General features: G+C 38.2%; 1 protein-coding gene across 5 annotated transcripts in view; it reads left to right on the top strand.

Moving 5' to 3' along the window:
• Nucleotides 1–19,401, top strand: part of PALLD (palladin, cytoskeletal associated protein) — a 382,662-nt gene that overhangs the window by 48,712 nt on the left and 314,549 nt on the right. The window contains exon 1 of one of the 5 annotated variants that reach the window (XM_070611501.1): nt 16,669–16,780. The exons of the other annotated variants lie outside the window; for them this stretch is intronic. The gene's annotated coding sequence lies outside the window, so the exon portion shown is untranslated. Of the gene's footprint in view, nt 1–16,668; nt 16,781–19,401 lie in introns of those variants that run through there. 5 annotated transcript variants of the gene reach the window in all.

The following is a 19,401-nucleotide window of genomic DNA, read 5'->3' as shown; positions in this document are numbered from 1 at the left end:
AAAAGGGAAAGAGGAGGTCCTCAGGGATAATCCTAATTTAAAAGGGATGACTTTCCTTTGTCTGAATCAGTATAAAACCACAAAGTTTCGTCAAAATAGAAAATGAAAACAAAGAAAAGTATAAAATAATTCAATCATACCATCTAATGGAAAGAATTACCATATCCAAGTCATCTGAGCTCCCCCAAGTCTACAAATATTTCAGTTATTCTGTTTCAATGTTCCTCTGGGATAAAATAGAATAAAATCCTACGAGACGCACAGGGAAAGCCAAATGTGGAACTGAAGCAAAACTGGCTTCTTTGGCAAAATGACAAAACACAGTAAGTCTCTAGAACCAATCTTGGCTTCAAGCTAGAGATATTTATGAGCTTCTAAAGAGCCACTCGAAGAGTCTTTCCATGCCAGGCACTCACCTGGACTTCTGAGTTCACGTTCATCACTCAGTAGGCGGGTACACTGTTTTGGAACTTTACTAATCCAGCAGGGCTCTCAAAATCAAATGTATGCTATGCAAGCAAATTACAGTGTTCTCAGTTATTGCAGGAGGTCAGGATTTGGTTTGTCTGCTTAAAGGCACAAGTCATGAATTCTTCAATTGTTAATTTAGTTTACTTGTTCAAATTGATATTCTGTCTCAAATCTATGTTCTTTCATTGAACTATAATGTTTCACCTACATGCCACCATTATTTTGTGGGGAAAAAGTGGTTTCTAACTATATATCTTGTTACTAATGCTAATGAGCACATTTTGAATTAAGGGAGAATTTGCCAACACTGATATGTAGCTGCTACAAAGTTCTCAAATTCTTCCGGAAGTTTTATATTTTAAAAGTCCAGCGACAAAAGTTTAGAGTTATCTATGCACTATAATTTGTGTCTTTGTTACATTTTATCAATTTTTGCACCTGTTATAGACTTACTGTGAACGTTGCTTTCCAAAAAGTTATTCAAATGTATCCTTACACCAGCCATATAGGAGAAAGTCCAATCATTTATTTGCATTCTTTGAATCTTAATTACATTTAAAAATGTTTATCAATCTTCTGATTTTTCTCTTTCGTGAACTGTTTGCTCAGGTCCTTTGCCCATTTCAGTAATTTAAGGAAACTCGAGGCTAAAATTAGGAAACTGTTAGCCACATCTTCTAACTTGCTTACCAACTGGCAATGTAACCTCGTTCATAAGAAGGATTCCATGAGTATCCCTCATAACTACAAACTTGGGAGTCACAATACTTTGTGTGCAAGTAGTAGAATTCTTGAATTCTTTGTACATTAGTTATTAAGAGAAATCCAGTAAAATGTCGAAGATAGTAAGTATGCCTGACTAATGTATTATCTACTCGTTAAGGGACGAGATATGGATGTGGATGAAAGCAAAGCCAAAGAGGACTTTATTACGACCTTCAAATGCCTTTGACAACAATTCAGAATAAAAATGGTTTGGTTTGGTTCTGCATTGCTTTGTTTTCTTTTCTTTGAATCGGATCAGGAAGCTGTTAGCCACATTTTGTATCTTACTGAAAAACAGGCAATACGAATCATGAATTTAGAGCCGCCGTTCCACAGACAGTGAACCTGAAGGCAGGAAACCAAGGACAAGCCTACATTGAATGAAGTAAAAGTAAACACTATGTTCCCTTATGACCAGAGCTGGAAATAGATGATTTTCATATTGTAATAATGATTTGGAAGAGGAAGTCTGCTGTGACATTTCTCATTTGCTGATAACATTAAGTTCCCATGCGTTTTCTTTTTGAGGTGGGAAGAGATGGGAAGTTTGGTTTGTTGGGTTTTTTGAGTTGGCAGATAGATTTAAATGTGGGCAAGAGTGAGAATATATGTTTACATAAGTTTAATACTACGAGATAACGAATCCCTGGAACCTGTGAGCTATCTTACGCCACCCATTAGGTACGTGAGCTCTGAATACTAACTGGCCAACGAAAATCAATCCAGTTCATTAACTAAGTCTTCCTGTTTGGAAACTTAATGGCAAACACTCCTACCCAGAGTAAAATCACAACACATCTAGAGTAAGAAAGCTGTGGAAATCTTAAGGGGAATTGTAAAAGCTAACAGTCATTATGTATTTAATATGTGTTAGGCATCATGCAAATACCTTGCATATTGTGTGGAATTAAGTAAAGCTGCACAACAACCTCATGAGGTAAATCTCTAGTATCATTGGCCCACTTTAAAGATGTGAAAACTGAGTCTTAGGGATGTTAGGTAAGTCACCCATGCTTACCCAGCCAGTAAGTGAGGAGTTTGAAATTGAAATGAATCTAACCTACAGCCTATCTTTGCTGCCCCTAAATGTGATAGAAGGAGAAACCACAGCCGTGAAGGCCTGTGAGGAAGGCAAGTCAGTCGCAAAGAGGAAGCCTCATTACGGCTCCTGTAAAAAGCTACAGAAGCTAGAGATGGATAAAGTTAAGGCAAGTAGAGCGTACTAACTCAAAAAGAAGATAATTCCTTTATGATTCACTAATGCAAATGATACAACAATTGAAAATATAAAAATGCAAATGTCCAGATAAACTCATAAGTAACATACTTGCAATCAGTGGATTAAGGAAAACCAGACTACTTGAGAGAACATTTTATGCTTGTGTTGGCACTAAAGAAAGATAACTCTGTCCCTTGATACTGCTGTCAGGAAAAGAGGACTGAGGTGAATAAGACTGCAAGTTTCTGTATGACAAATTTTGTTCTATACTTTTAAAAAATATCACGAGGTATGTTTACCCAACTTTTCAACTTGGCCTGACTTTGGGTTTTTCTTCTTTTTTTGGTTTTTTTTCTCCTTATACCTAACTTAGATTCCTACATGAAGCTGCTTCCTCAGCTGGGTGCCTTGGAATATGCATTTCCCTATGCCTGAAATGCCCTCCCTCCTTCCACCCCTGGCCGAATCGAATTGAATGGAGACGCCTTTTGGTAGGATAGGGCATTGTATATTTTTATTCACTAAATCAGGCATCCTGAAATTCTGAGAAGGATCTCTGTTGAGTGTATTTCTCTTTCTGGTATTTATGACAATGTTGATTTTTTTAACCATTTATTTAATGTGTCTCCCTATGAGTCCCCATGACAGCAGAGACCATGTCTGTCCTGCCCCAGCTGTGCCCAGCACAGCACCTAGCACCCAGTGCACTGTTGCTAAATCCTTGTTAAATGCAAAAAAAAAACCTTCAGCATGCAGATGAAGCCAATTGGCTCAATTTTGGGGCGATGGGAAATATCTGGTCACCGTCCTTTAAGAAATATCTCGTACTTGAAAAACCGTTAGTAGGTCATTTCTTGTTCCTTGCTTTATTTTTGTGACTTTCTTCTCTATATTAAGAAAATATTCCATCTTGTAACTCTTGCTTGGTGAGGAAAACTGGCTCATTTTTCACTTTCTCCAGGACCTTTATGCAGTGTCTCTCTTACTCTTCAAGTTACTAACAATTAGCGGGAAAATCTACCGACACTGCAAGAAATACGTTATTCCTATCTCAATATGGAGAAATTTGTAGAATTTTAAAACCACAGTAAAATACTTAAAAGACTTAGGTGTCTCCCATTCTATTGTCACCACAGACATTCATAGCCTTAGTGTAATGAGTGTTGCCTGTAAGATACCTTTAGAATTTTGAAAAAATAGAAGTAACTATTATTATTTAACAAACTGTAATGCTGACTTGATGATCTGTTATTACAACTCTGCTGCAAAACTTTGTCTAGATATATGGGGGAGGCGTATAAGTAGATTGTAATCTTTAATGCTAAATAAGCCCTTAATTAAATTTTTTAAAAGATTTGTATTATGAAGCAATTTGAGAGTCCTCAGTAGCCCAGACATAAAGAAATTTTTTCATATTTGGCTTTAATATCTTTCTCATAATAGTCCTGACTTCAGAAAGCAGGAGAGCTTAATCCTTGAGCTTCTCCAAGTAAATCATCCGCTTTCAGCTTATCTTAAGAGCTTCAGTGATGTCTAACGGACAAACCCATCACGTGTGTCTCCTTTTCATGCAGTATAATTTCAATCAAGTAAAATATAAATAACAAAAACTGGAGGAAAATACATCAAAATGAAAATAGTGTTTGCCTCTTGGAAGCCTGATTTTGAGTGGTTTTTCTGTATATGTTTTTGTGTTTTTAAATGATATGCGAGGAGATACATTTATCATGACAAAAAGATAAAAATAATTCAGTTTCTTTTACTGGCGTCCAGTCTTCTTCTAAGGAGGTGTGAAACTTAAAGAAGAAAACATAGATCTACCATTAATAAGAATTTCTCCCCTTTTTTTCAATGAATTGAACTTGTTAATAAGTTCTAAATGCCTGCAATAATTGTTAAGTGGATATATGTTCGTGCTGGTTATGAACAGAGCATAGAGAATGGAACCACAGAAACTAAACTGAGGTGAGGCCTGAGGAAAAGTCACACCAGGTTGCAGACATTCCCTAACTAAGAAGGAGGAAGATGCCAGGATCTGCCCAGTGGGCAGAGAGAGAATTTGCTAGGCTTGGAGCCACTCTATTCAGACCTCTGCACTGCCGCCAGCCTTCTGTTGACTCTGCTTGCTAGGAAAACTTGCTGCTCCCTGAGTTTCTTCCAGAGCAGCCACAAGGCGAGGTGGATCACCACAAGAGTAAGTAGGCCAGCTGTTCCATTTTGGAGTAGACCTGCCAAGTATAACAGATTTGGAAACAAAATGCAGTTCATTCCAAGGCAGTTGATTTAATCCTTCATTATCCATCTATGTATTCAGCATCATGGCCTGCCTTGACACCTTATTAATAATTTATTCAAAAGCTTAGCTCTGTATAGCACAGTTGTTAAGAGCCAGGGATCCAGGCAAAAAGACAGGATCAATTCCAGGCTCAAATGCAAACAGGTCGTGTGACTTGAGACACATTATTTAACCTTCTTAAACCTCCATTTCCTCTTTTATAAAATGCAGATAGAACAATCTTAAGGTCAATACTATAGATTAGAAAGAAAATGCTTAAAACTTCTTAGCACAGTTCCTAACACATACTATGTGCTCATAAATGGTGGCTCATATTATTAGTACCTCTTAAAACAAGGAACTTCTAAGAAGGTGAACTATTTTCCCTCTTCTGTTCACGTGTATTTTCCATTTCTTAAAAATGGGCTTTCTGAAAGGAAAATTCTGGATGAGAGTAAGCAGAGCAGAGCAGGATGCTTTCAATGTGTGCAAGTTAATCTCTTGGTAGCCTGAATTTAAAAAGCAAAAAATATCCATCCTACACACAAGCTTGAAACCCTTGCCCTGTGTTATTCTTTGTCATGTAAGTCATATCAAAGAGAAACATCCTTATTAATACCAGTCTTCACATCCTAATTCAAAGTATCTTAACAAAAGAAGACCCGGAAAAGTATAGAAATTTGTGCCGGAGAAAAAGGTGTGGGGGAAATTTCAAAGCTTGGGGCACTGTCCTGATGCTTTCTTGCCTCTAAAGGGCAGAGTGCTCCATTCTCTCTTGTGATTAAGGTGTAAAGTCTAAAAGAAATGAGCCACTTCTGCCTATGCTTTACAGCCCTCTTTTATTCTCAAGGCACCTACCACGCACAGATTAGAAGGCAGCAGAGCAGATGTTTGTGCAATCATTGTCCTCAGGAAGCACCAGTACCCCATGGGCCCTCAACCCATATTTCCGCTTGCTATTTGTTCAATATATGTTGCCCTAAGGAGTTCCATGCATCTGAGGATGTTCCAGTAGATCTGAATCCCCTCCGAAACAGAATCGTTCTCAAACTCCCTATTTTTTGTGTTTCTCTATGTGAGTGCTAACTTTGAGGCCATAGCCATTAAGTCATATCCCTTAATTCATTCTAGACCAGTATGTTGAACTAGCACAATACAGGAAGTAAAGTGATCACAATTTATTCTTCTCTCCCCCTGTCCCTCTGAGTTTATCCCATTGTACTGAAGTAATCGTTCCTTGTCCCTGAATGAAAACTCCAAATATACCGTCCACTCTTAGGTGAGACTCCTTACATTCGCTTGAAGTCACAGGCACAGTTGCCACCAGTAAGGAGACCTAAATCCATGTAATTATCAAACCTCTGAGCTTGACGCAGTGAGAAATCGTCTCACCTTCCCCAGTGAAGACCTCTTTCAGGCTGGAAGCAGACAGTAGGAAGGAGACTTCACCTGCTCTTTATTACACTTTATTTTTACTCATTATATGTCTATATTACAAAAGAGTGTATTATACTCTTCTATTATACTTCTTGCCAGGGCAGAAGCGGAAAAGGCAGGGGAATTGAGGGGGCAGGATGGTCCTTACTTTGCTGAATGGCTTTGCTCTCTCTGGACCTGGTGATGGCTAAAGGCAGCTCTTTTTCTCCTTGGGTACTTGTGTGAGCTCTACAGAGAGTCTTCCTGCTGAACCCTGCTCCTGCAGTTCCAGTGACCTGGCAGATGCATTCTCATTCCCAATGGCCCTGTACAACTCCTTCCTCGTCTCCTGCAAATTGGTTATTCATCTCCAGCCCCTTTCTGACAAGGCCACCTCTCACTCCTCCAGACTGGCCTCCTGCACCTACCGCAGTCCCGTTCTACATGTGCCATATGCACATGCCCTGTATCCCTGGCCCCACAAACTGGGACTGAAGACGCATTAGCGCTTCCCTGCCTTCTCCATACACAGGGACTCAGATTTTCTCTCCTCATAAAATTTTCCACGATAGAATACAGCCCAGTCCACAGTATACTTCAGTTGTTTCAGGCACAAACCAGGCACCAGTCCTCTGTGTGTCCCAAGTGAAAGGAGCACATTTCAAAGCTCTAGAAGTGGCCCTTTCACCCATAACTAATCTCATGGTTTGGAGGTAGCACCCTCCCTCACCCCTTTCACAAAGAGGGATACATCTGGCAACAGCTGTCTGCAAATGAATCTCTTCACCAGTCTTTCCTCTCTCTCCAAACCCTGGCCACTGTTTATACATCCTTCATTACCTGAAGAGCCCAGGAATCTTGAAACGAGTTCTCAATTATTTTCTTTACATATGTGGATTTATCGCATACACACATGGATACCTGATACCTACACACTTGTGCTTCAGTTGAAGCAGAGGCCGGAAGAGCCCCGCTCTAACATCCTCTTACATAAGTGAAAATGGAATTTCTTTGGAATGGCATTTATTTTCATGGTGCCAGGAGTTCATCATAATCAGCGTTACAAAGGAAATACCAGAGGAAGCAATAATGATCTGCCATTTATTGTAAAACATGACCTAGGCGTGTCTTCTTTCTGTGTTTATAAAATGACAAGGTTCACATTGTAGTGTAACTTTCCACATAGCAATTGAAATTGCAGGCTAAGAGCTTACTACAGGCCTAGGTTGGAATGAATGGACTATCCATATGATTATAGTTCCAACATGATGCTAGAAATGCCCCCTTTAAATCACCATCACAAATGCCTTTGACAACAGCAGCAGAAATATTTCCTCTGGAAGAATACAGTTAAGTGCAAAAGGAACCCGGGATTTTTAGTCATAATGAGTTTTTCACAACACTACATTTGCCCATAAAGCATCTGCCTTAAGGTTCTTTTCATACTGAGTCTTTAATTCCTAAAAATTCAAATTAGTTTAACAAGTTAGCCAGCCAATGCCATAGCAAGACTACAAGAAAATGGAGAAGTGCAGGACAGTTTTGGTGAAAAGAGGCATCATCGAGGATAGAGAGCCTGGGGTATTGACCTAACTCTTCTCATAAATGATACAAAAACTATTTGCTTTTGAACTGGATAAACTATGGCCTCACCTTGACACTGGATTTTGATCACTAGAAAATAAACATATCAAATCTCAAATATAGTTGAAACATTTTAAGATAATATGTTTAAATATGCCTGTTTCTAAGAAAGGAACATTATTGAGGTGATGATATAAGAGCCACTTGTAGAGAACTTTGAGTTTCTTAAAGAAAGAGATGTATACACCAGGACATTTTACCTGACCCTTAAAAAAAATTTGAGTTCATATGAAATTTAAATGGCATCTTTGACAAAGTTCAATACATATTTCACATATAAAAGTTACCCTCAAAATATAGTGTCAGATGGATATGAAGGGGTGTGATCATCAATGCAGTAACTTCGTGACAGGCTTAAACTGAAACAGGTTATAGAATGCTCTCTCTGAAGAGCAATAACTAGATTTGTAGCTTTGAAACAAAATAGTTTAGGTATCCTAATGAAATACATAACCTCTAAAAAATACCCCTTCTCATTGTATAAAGCCATTGACTTGCTCTCCACACTGACACCCATCCCCTTACACAATCCTTTAAGAATGAAGTCCTTCTCGTCCAGTAAAACTGCAGCTGGAAAGGAGGTAGACAGTAGAAAGTACTAGATCTGTACACAATGTTGACAGTGTAATCTGAAACCACTCAGAAGTTTCTAGTATCAGGTTCACATATAATTTGAAACAGACTGATTTCTTTTGAAACTTTCTCTAAAGGGTTTTACTTAAACTGGAAAGCAAAGAGTATGATTATCAGGAAAGAAACTATTCTTGGTAATCAAAATTAATTAAATGATACTAAAATGACTTAAGTTGTTCATACTACCTTCCCAAGTAGTATCTGTTTCCATGGTACCTGTTTCTGTGATCAAGCCATCAGGGGCTCATAGAAGAATCTCATTAAACCATTCAGACATTCATTCAACCACCATTTACTGAGTGTCTAATAAGTATAAGATACTAAATTAAGCACTGGGAATATTAGCATTGTGGAAGGCAGACCCAATTCTATCCTCATAGAACTTTAACCCTTAAATATATTTTCACAGAGAGCTGATTTGCCATTTGGATATCCATTCTAGAAATGGATAAAAATTTTACTCTATTGAAAACCGCTAAACACACACAAATATACTAACATAACCAGGCTGTCGGTAACTGTGATGGTTAATTTTTTTGTGTCAGCTTGACTGGGCTACAGGATGCTCAGATAGCTGATAAAACATTATTTCTGGGTGTAACTCCTGAGGGTGTTTCCAGAAGAGATTAGCATTTGAATCAGTAGACTGAGGAAAGAAGATCTGCCCTCCCCAATGGGGGTGGGCATCGTTCAATCTGTTGAAGGCCCAAATAGAACAAAAAGGCTGAGGAAAGGCAAATTCTCTCTCTTTCTCTCTCTCCTCCTGAGCTGGAACATCCATCTTCTCCTGTCCTTGGACATCAGAGCTCTCGGTTCTAGGGAATTCAGACTCCAGGGCTTACACTCCCCCAACCCCCATTCTCAGACTTTCTGTCTTCTCAGATTGGGAGTTACACCACTGGATTAATTCAGACTTGGGCTGAATTATACCACTGGCATTCCTGGTTCTTCAGCTTGCAGACAGCATTTTGGCATGTTGTGGTATATTTCAGCATTCATAATTTCATCAGCCAATTCACATAATAAATCTCCTCTTATATATCCAAACATCCTATTGGTTTTGCCTCTCTGAAGAACCCCTATTAATGCATACAGAATACCATGGTCTGAATGTATATGTTCCCCTAAAATTCATATGATGAAAACCTAATGCCCAAGGTGACGGTATGAGGAGGCAGGGCCTTTGGGAGGCAATTAGGTCATGAGAGTAGAGCCCTTATTAATGGAATTAATGCCTTTATAAAAGAGACCCCAAAGAGATCCTTTGCCCGTCTACCATGTGGAGACACAGCAAGAAGTCTGCAGTCTGCAGCCTGAAAGAGGACTCTCCCCAGAATCCAACCATGCTGGCTCCCTGATCTTGGGCTTCTAGGCTCCAGAAATATAAGAAATAAATTTCTGCTGTTTATAAGCCACCCAGTCTGTGGTATTTTGTTATAGCAGCCCAAACTAAGACAGTTACGATTCATTTGCTTTGGAAAGTAGAGTTACCTGCAATAACAGAGGAAGCACTGTAAGGGAAAAGTAGGAAAACATCTGCAGTTGAGAGGGAGGCCTTTCACATGCCCCTTGTTCCGCCCAGGAGCCAGGAAGATGACACTGAGATCCATGCCGGCCCTGCTGTGGACCCAGTCTTAGACGGTCCTGTGCTCCGTAGGCCTCCCCAGATGCAGTCGAGGATGGCCAGGAAAGCCAAAATCACCTCCAGGACCCCTTTTCCCAAAGTAGTCCCAGACAGATGCTGGAAAAGGCTGCTCATCAATAAGCAGGCCACCTACCTGCTAAGGGCCAAATGACCAATTTCCAAAAATCTTCTTTTAAGTTAGAAAAAAGACATTGAAAACCTATTCATAAGCTCTTTCTTAACTTATTGAAAACTTTCATTCATGCTCACAATTCACAGATCATTCAAACTTTTATTATTTTTCCAACCCCTTAAAGGGGATTACCAAAGCTTATCTTTACTTGAGTTAGAGGAGATCCCATCCATTGGTTTTTGGTGGAACTAATCCATCTGAAGTGAGATCAGTTTGGAGATTCAACATTTATGAACTTCATTATTTCAAAAGAAATGTTAGTGGGAAGAATAGGAGCTACCACAACTCCTTCGCTTCATTAGTCAACAGACATCTCCACATGATAAAAAATATTTAAATTACGTGTCATTCCTCAGCACTTTACACTTTACAACCACTTTTACAGACATTGCTTAAGCATTTATCCTCATAACAATTGGGTTGCTATTTTATAGATGAAGAAGCTGAGACTTAAAGGATTTACAAGATTGGTTCAAGGGTCACCTAGATAACAAAATAAATAGGAATTCAAATCCCGTACCTCTAACTCCAAGTGTCGTTTTCACTCTCCCAAACTACCGCCCAGTATGTGCTAAGATCCTTGTGAAGAACGTCCTTCTTACGGTCACCAAACATCTGTTCAGAGTCTTTCATGCCTCTGGCACCATACTAGGTGATTTGCATCCATCACTTCTAAAACTTACAGTACTGAAAGTAGAAAACAGAGGCACAGAGAAGATAAGTCATGCCCAAGATTCATTCATTCATTCAACATTAAAGGAGGCTTAGGGATAAGTCAGTGTTGAAGACACTGGGGATATGGCTATGAGCAAGATGGATTAAGTTCCTGCCTTTAAGGCATTATGTTCTGGCAAGAGGAAGAAGATAGCAAATAAATAAACAAATAATGGGGCTGGCCCCGTGGCCCAGTGGTTAAGTTCGCACGCTCCGTTTCAGCGGCCCAGGTTTTTGGCGGTTCGAATCCTGGGCGCGGACATGGCACTACTCGTCAGGCCATGCTGAGGTGGCATCTCACATGCCACAACTAGAAGGACCCACAACTAAAAAATATATATATATACAACTAGGTATCAGAGGGCTTTGGGGAGAAAAAGGAAAAATAAGAAAATCTAAAATAAAAAATAAACAAATAAGTACATAATATAATTTGAAATGGTGTTAAGTGCTTGAGGAAGAGAAAGATGCAGGCTGGAGAGTAACCAGGGACGCAGGATTACTTTAGATGATGTGGTCAGGGAGGCTCTCCCCAAGAACAACAGTTCAGCAGAGAGGAAAGTTTTACCAGAAGAGGAAACCAGTAGAAAAAGGTCCTGAGGTGGGAAGGAAGAGTGGCGTGTTTGAAGAGCAGAAAGGCCAGTACAACTAGAGCAGGGGGAGAACCCAACCATGCGGGGGGCTCTAAGCCATGGAAAGAAGTTGGTTCTTATTTTAATGGCAATGGCAAGCCATTGAAATGATCCTAAGAGAGAAAAGTGATCTGAGTTGTGTTTTCAGAAGTTGCCTGTGGCTCCTCACTCTGTGTGGGGAATGGACTATAGGAGAGTATGTGAACGGAGAGAGATGAGTTCAACAGGAAAATAGAAGTGGTTTGTTGTGGCCATGGAGATGGTGAAAAAAAGTAGAATTTACAACATATTTTTGGAGGTAGAACTGGAAGATTGGTTGTGGGAACTGACTGATGAAAGAATAAAAAATAGTTTGGGACCTGAACAATTGAGCGGATAGTGGATCTATTCACTGAAATGGGAATAACTGGTGGATGGACAGGTTTCACCAGCAGGTGATTGGGAAGAGAGTTAGAATCAAGATTTCTGTTTCAGACATGTTAACTTGGAGATACCTATCAGTTATTTCACCTAGCCATCTCAAAGCAGTTGGACGTGAGAATCCGGAGCTCAGTGGAAAGGATGGAGCTGGAGACTAAAGGTTCAGAGATGGCATATGTAGGCATTTGAAGCCGTGGAACCACATGAATCCGATCTGCTAGGAAATGAAACTAGACAGAGCCTTGAGGGTCTCTATCTTTTAAGAATATGTAAATCATAATCTGAGGCATCATGATATCAGATAGATACCTTTCACCACCCATCTCAGGGGTTAAAGCCGAATCTCAGTACAACCGAGTACATTGAGAAACCCCCAAAAATACTGCATGTAAAACCATTAATTTCCCCCTCAGCTTTTCTTTATGTTAGTAATTTTAATATACGTATTTTTTAGAAAGAATGTAGATTTTTGAAGCGTGAAGTTTTAGCAAGAAAAAAACTCTGCATACTCAGTTAAACTGCATGTAAGGAAGTGGTGGGGTTCCCTATTTATAGATATAATACATTTTTAAAGTTTTGCCTAATGTAATGTGAATCACAAACTAAGATCTTCCAAGAACTAGACAATTCTTCCTCATAGCATCTCCTTCCCAAGGCGCTGATTTTCAGTCCGTGTTCTGCGGAAGCAAAAGAATTGTGAAGCAATTCTGAAAGTATTATGAAAGGAAATTCGTCTAGGTTTCACTAGGAGGGGGAGGATGAAAGGTCCATTCTGAACCTAGCTGTCCTTTACTATGATATTACCATAGTTCACACTATTCAAATGTGACTCACAGGGAATTAACTCAACATTTGCTGAAATACCTGTATTAGCATTTCCCGGTCTTTTGTTCAAATCTTAGTATAGCCAGTGTTTCTTACTAAATTGAGATTAGGTCAGGCCATGTAGTTTCCAACATAACCAGTGTCCCAAGTGAGGGGACCTAACCTCTCAGTCTACTGTGAGTTTTAACAATCTCTTTACAATTATTTCTATAAAAATTTAACTGCCTATTATTCACTTATTTATTTGTCCATTTACTTAGCAAGGATCTGAGGAATTTCTATAGCATAACACTGTGTTAGGCACACAGAGAAATACAAATGAAATACACTGCTCTTAAAGAGCTTATAAGAAAAGATGAAATCATCTACAATTGTGGATAGACGCAACAAGATATTATCTCTGGCCAAGGAGGGAATATACAATGCCTATTAAAATTCCTAACTGAGACTAATGACATAAATCCATGGAGGAATTCAAAGTTTGGGGGCTGAACCTAGGAATGGAAATAACTGAAAACAACAGCCTGGATAATGACATGTACTACATGTACAAAATTAATCTCTTCAAGATGCCAAGGGGCTTTATGTAATTATTAACTTTAGGCCTGCATCTTCCTGTTCTTAGAGAAAATCACTCCAGATTAAAATTAACTCATAGGTCTCTAGATTGATCAAAAGCAGAACCACTCTCACCTCATTATCTTTGCTTCCAAAAAGAAACCACATATTTTCCTAAAGCCAATATTATATTGTCCTTGAGAAAACGTTAGTCCTTCACTTTTTTTCCTGACCAATACCACCAACACAAGCATCTATTCTTGTTCAAACTCATGTTCATTAAATAAATGTTTACTGAGCGTTTACTATATGCTGGCTAGACATTGCAGTAGACTCTGAGGATATGGCAAGGGACATTCAAAGCCAGTTCCCGTCCTTTGTGTGCAAGCACACGATGTGTGCTACTAAAAGGAAAACCTGAGTGCTATGTCACTCACAGCGCATCACCCAAGTTGAGACCTGGAGAAGGCTTAGAGATGTCAGGAAAAACAAGGAAGAGGTTTCAGGCCAAGAAAACCACGTGTGAAAGTGGAGTGAGAAAGAATGCCGTGCATTCATTCATCCAAAATCAGTCCAACTTGACTGAAGCAGGGTGAGCTCCAGAGAGGGGTTTGAGGAGACTGAGACTGGAGAGGTAGGGTGGCCAGCTCTACTGTCATCTGGAGGACAACGGAAAGCCACAGGGACCTCAACAGGAAAGCACACAGTCAGATTGAGGCTCTGAAAGACCGTTTCTAAATGCAAGATGTGGTTGTTTCATAGCATTTCGAATTTGTTATTAAACAATGTATTTTACCTTTTCACTGTCACCCTACTTCACTGAAAAAAGAGAAAAACTCAGAGAAGAGAATCTGTTTTGAATTGAAGGGAAAAGTTGTCATAATCGAAAAGCTGATTTCCTTTTTATACATTTTTTTATGCTCCATGAAATTTTATAGCCTTGAGGAAACTTTGTCTTCTAAATCTAGTAAAACAATGCTGGTGTCTGTTGCAGAAGTAGTGCTTTTTTTGTTGTATAGTGCTTTTTTTTCCTTCCTTAAAATACCCATAGAACTTTTGACCTGTCCTGTGACCAAATTCTGGACACAAAGGGAGTATTTTGATTATAATAGTGTGAAATAGATCAGAGATAATGTCAGAGAAAGGATATGGCCTCTTAGCATTTAGCTAATCTCTTTGGCCATCATCCAACAGAAAATTTTCTCTGGGAGTGCTTGAGTATCGGTTACTAAAAACTGATATATTTTGAGGCACCAAATTCAGCTTACACTCTTTTCTAGATTTAGAACTTACAAAAATAAAATTCTTCCCGTTTTTATACGGAGACACCTATATTTACCAATTCTAAGTACTTATATTTTGGAAATTGTATTGATTCACAAGTCCATGAAAATATAAATGTGTTCTGTTTAATAAATACATTTCTTCTTAGCATGTTTCTTCCCACGGTGACATGAGGGTTACAAATCTCATTCTTTTCTTCTAACCTTAGTTTTCACCAAATATTGCAATAAAATGCTAAGCAAAAGAAATCCGCATATTGCTATAAACATTGGGACCATTTATGTATGTGTGTTTCACGGGCACAAAATGAATGGTCTCCATATGGCTTGGATTAGCCAGGCTCAGCAGAGATCAGCAAATGCATTGAGGCCGGGGATTCACCAGACTGTTCCTTCAAAATTCCTGCAGGAAACACCTTGTCTTAACTGGGGAGGCAACGCAGAACAACTGGAACCCCATTCTGCAGCACTGTCTAGCTATAAGCATCATTACCTCGCTTGCCCAGTGAGTTGTCCCTGCAGCTCCCTTTCAGAAATAGCCCAATTTTAGAAGCATCACGTGATACTCATATATCTGACTTTGAGAAATCATTTTTTTTAGATATCAGAAATTTCACCTGTTGGGTTGCCCATTGAGGTTCTTTTCAATTATCTAAAAACTTTTTAATTTTTAAAAATACTCAAGATGAAAGTTGAAATTCTTGAATATTCTAGTGAAGAATTTAAAGCACCATGCTCTCTTATGGATCTATGAGAAATTTTCTTAATCTATGATTATGAATCCATTAGTTTATTCGTTTTTATTTTTATTAATAACCAATAAGCAAATATATAGGAAAAACTCCATTGTGCTTTACTTGACTAGTGATGAAGAGCAAATTAGAGGTACATAGATAATTTCCATCATAGTTAATTATCTTCTTGAGAAATTCTACAGCAGAACACTGAAAAGCACCCTACGTGTTCAGATAAATATTTTATTCCATTTTTCTCTTAGTATTTACACACTAAGATCGTTACTAAAAATTATTTGTTAAAGGCATAGCTAATAGGCTTGTTTTCACATGCCTCTGTTAACATGAAGTTAAATTCAGGGTCTAAACAGTTTTCACTTGACACAATCCCACAAAAAATGCCCTCACACTCAGTATGAGTTGAAAAAATACTAGGCTATTTCACTAAATACAAAAAGGAAAACATCTGCCTTTGAATTTATTTAAACCCTGCTTAAATTGGCATGTGCTTTACATTAGTCCTGTAATGTTCAAACTTGCATACATATGTGTGCATTATGTGTGCTCACACACAGTTTGGTGATGGGGTGTGTGTGTGTGTATATATACCTGTTAAATCCAAACGACTCCACTTGAAATTTGGGGAAATTTTCCTAATGTAAACCTCCACTAAAAATAATAATAATAAATATATCTAATACATGTCTATATATTCATATTATACATATATATAAAGGCATCATGAAATCCTTTTCTTACATTTTAATCGGTTCTCAGAGCTGAGGTGGGTGAGTTATTCGTCTATATTTCAGGATAGAGTCCTTTTAAAGAAAACATTCAAGTGCAATCTTTTTAGATGTGCATTCCTAAAAGGGGGGGGGGTGTCCAATTTTTAAAAAAAAACAGAAATCATATCTTGGTTTACTTTTTGTAACAGCTGTTAGAATTCAGAGAGTGGCGGAGAAATGTCTGTGGCAGGTCTATAGTTTGTTACAAAAGCAAAATACCTCTTTTACCTTCATTGGTGAGCATCTTATCAGCAAACACATTAACTCAAACAATAACCACTCTTATCTGCAAAGGCCAGGTTCAGGCTTATTAGTGAGGTGAATTGGCAGCCACCCCTCTCTACATAGCAACTGGGCAAATATTGTTCCAGCCACTAAGTGACCAATGAGAACCGAGATAGTGCTGTCAAATCTTTCAATACAAGTAGTGTTGGTGTGAACAACCTCTCTTTCACTCCCATTCCCCTTCTCATTTAATCTTTACCGTTTCAAGAGTATGATCTCATCTACAGACTGTAAATACTTGACGACTTTTATGAAAGGAAAATATTACAAAGTGCTGAAGTTCGCTTCAAGAACAACTTAGGTAGGCACTTCAGTTTAATTACTAGCAATTTGTACATGGTGTGGTATTTAAAGAGGACTGTAGTGTTGGGACTTTCATTATGGGTATTTCTAAATGTCAGTGTATGGAATCAATAATGATGATTTTTATTATTCTAGAAAGATTTAGAATAACTAAAATTGAGCAGACTGCATATTTTCTAATCACTTAATGAATGAACCAGGCACCTTGTTCTGAGACAGAACAGCTGGCAGAATGTACTCTGGAACCCGTTAGTGTGGCATATGTTGAATCAAAATCAGACTTGACCCCCGCTGCTTTGTGGTTGAAACTTTGTGTAAGCTGACCACACCCTTTATTAACTCTTCTGCTGCCAAGCCTTTCTTTTACGGAAGAAAAAAATTAGCAAAAATTATGAAGTGAGAGTAACTACAGAGATGAGCTTTTAAAAGACCCAGTGGGGAGGCTAGTTTCTCTTTGCAATTCTAAAGGAAATGTCAGAGGATTTAAATCCATACAATGCAATATTGACCATATTTCCTGTGATTTTCCATCTTGTGCTTTTTGCCTTGGTTTATGACCCTGGTAGGCATGGAAGCCTCTATCTCCTGTGTAAATGTATGTTGTTATAACTCAACAGGGAATTGGAGATTCAAATAACCTCCCTCTCCTTGGTTATTTACTGAGTGCAAAGTAAACAACTTGCTTTAATGCCAAAGGTTTTAATGCAATATGTCACAGGCTTTACTAACAGAAAAAAATGTTCAATTATCGTCTCTCTGTTTAGCTGATAGGTTTTATTTCAAACCAAATTGATACTGTCTTTGTAAATGCTGAGCTGTTTGGTTTTTGTTTTTAGCCTAGAAGAAAATTCCCACAAATGCACATTCATTCTGGCCACCTAAGAATTTTGTCATAGAAGCAGCGTGCTTTCCTTCCCTTGTGGGTTTTGAAACTTGGCCACATGGTATTTTTAAGTTGGCAGAGTAATACCTTTTAGACAGGGTTTTAGGATTCTGCTTAATTGAGTACAGCAGGTTAACAAAAGTGCCAATGTTCCTTAAGAACAAAAACCAAAATGTTCTGTAGACCTAAAGCTAATGCTAAATATTAGATTAAATTGCCAATTGCATTTTTCCATGTTTACCTTCTGAGATAGGAATAAAATTAAAGTGTGTTACCATAGCAGCATCTGTAACATTTTATGAGACAAAAGATCCTTTTTCCACACAAAGATCCAAGCCAGAAGCATTATCCATTAAGGAAAGCAAATAAGGCTAGAGGGACATATTTTTTACAGTCATATTATGGAAATACTAAAGATCCAATGTCCTGAGGTCAGATGGTGGAACACAGCTGCTCACATTCATTTTTGTCCTGGATTGACACTTGGTTAATTCCTCAGTATTGATCAGTTCTTACCTTCCAACATACCTAAAAATGGAAACGTTTTCCCCCATCTGCATTTCTTCTCAAATCACATTCTAGGGATAACAAAGAGGTGAATATAAATGTATGCCTTGTAAAGCATTTATTTAGGCTTTATGCCTGACTTGGGTTTGTAATCTTGATTTTTGTTCTCTGGAGTTTATTTCTTTGGCTCTCGTCTTTTAAACTAATGGCAGGGCTCTCATCTGAAGAAAGAAGCATAGAGATCTTAAAACCTTTTGGGCCATGACTTTAATTTGCACTTCATTCTATCCACCCCTGCCTTCTTTACTCTTCATTTCTCATTTCTCCTTTCTCCTTTCTTCCATTTATTACCACCACTGCCTCTTTTCCTTCTACTTCATTTATTCTGTAGCACATGCTCTAAACACTTAGCAGCCAATTTGCCTGTTTATTCTATGTGTGGATTCTGCAAACTCCAAGGAGAAGATTATAACTGGATCCATTCTACAACCAAGAGAACTTTTTTTTAATTTAAATGCAATCTCCAAGTTATCAATTAAATTCATTCACTTCAGTGGTTGATTTGCTACTATAAACAAAAGGTTAATATTTATATAACCAAGCAATTCATGGTTTTAAGGTGCATCTAAGAAAACCTTTTAATGACAATCCTTGACTTCGTTTAAATTCCAGATGACTCCTAAAATGTAATTTACTTTTCACAGACCCAGAATTTTGAAAATTATAGAAGACATGCCACTCAGTTTTCTTAATTCTTCTTGTTATTTATTGACAATTTTTAGCACTCTTTAGAAGTCTAGTTTTGTGAGGCAGGATGCAATATTCTTTGAGGCAAATTTCATGCCATGTACAAATTCAACCTTCAAAAACTCCTTGCTGAGTGGATTGCTAAACCAAAGGGTCTGGAAGTTTCCTTTGCAGATTTTAAGCCAAGAGAGAAGTTAATGTTCTGAATAGTTCTATGGCCTCTTGAAAATATGGCAAATAACTAACTAAGTTATAACACTTTCATATTTAAGTATTATCAGTGCCAGCCTGAGTAAGCACTTGGGAAATATTAGTGGAAGGGGAAAATGAGTAAATGAATTAATAAGTAACTGAATATTTATACTGCCGTATAAAACTTCCTATACAGTACACTCATGTTCATAAGAACATTACTCACAACAACCAAAAGGTGAAAGAAACCCAAGTGTCCATTGACAAGTGAATAGATAAACAAAATGTGG

Source organism: Equus przewalskii, chromosome 2, assembly GCF_037783145.1.
Source record: "Equus przewalskii isolate Varuska chromosome 2, EquPr2, whole genome shotgun sequence".
In the NCBI taxonomy this organism is placed as follows: Eukaryota; Metazoa; Chordata; class Mammalia; order Perissodactyla; family Equidae; genus Equus; species Equus przewalskii.
This window is presented reverse-complemented; position numbering and strand designations above follow the sequence as displayed.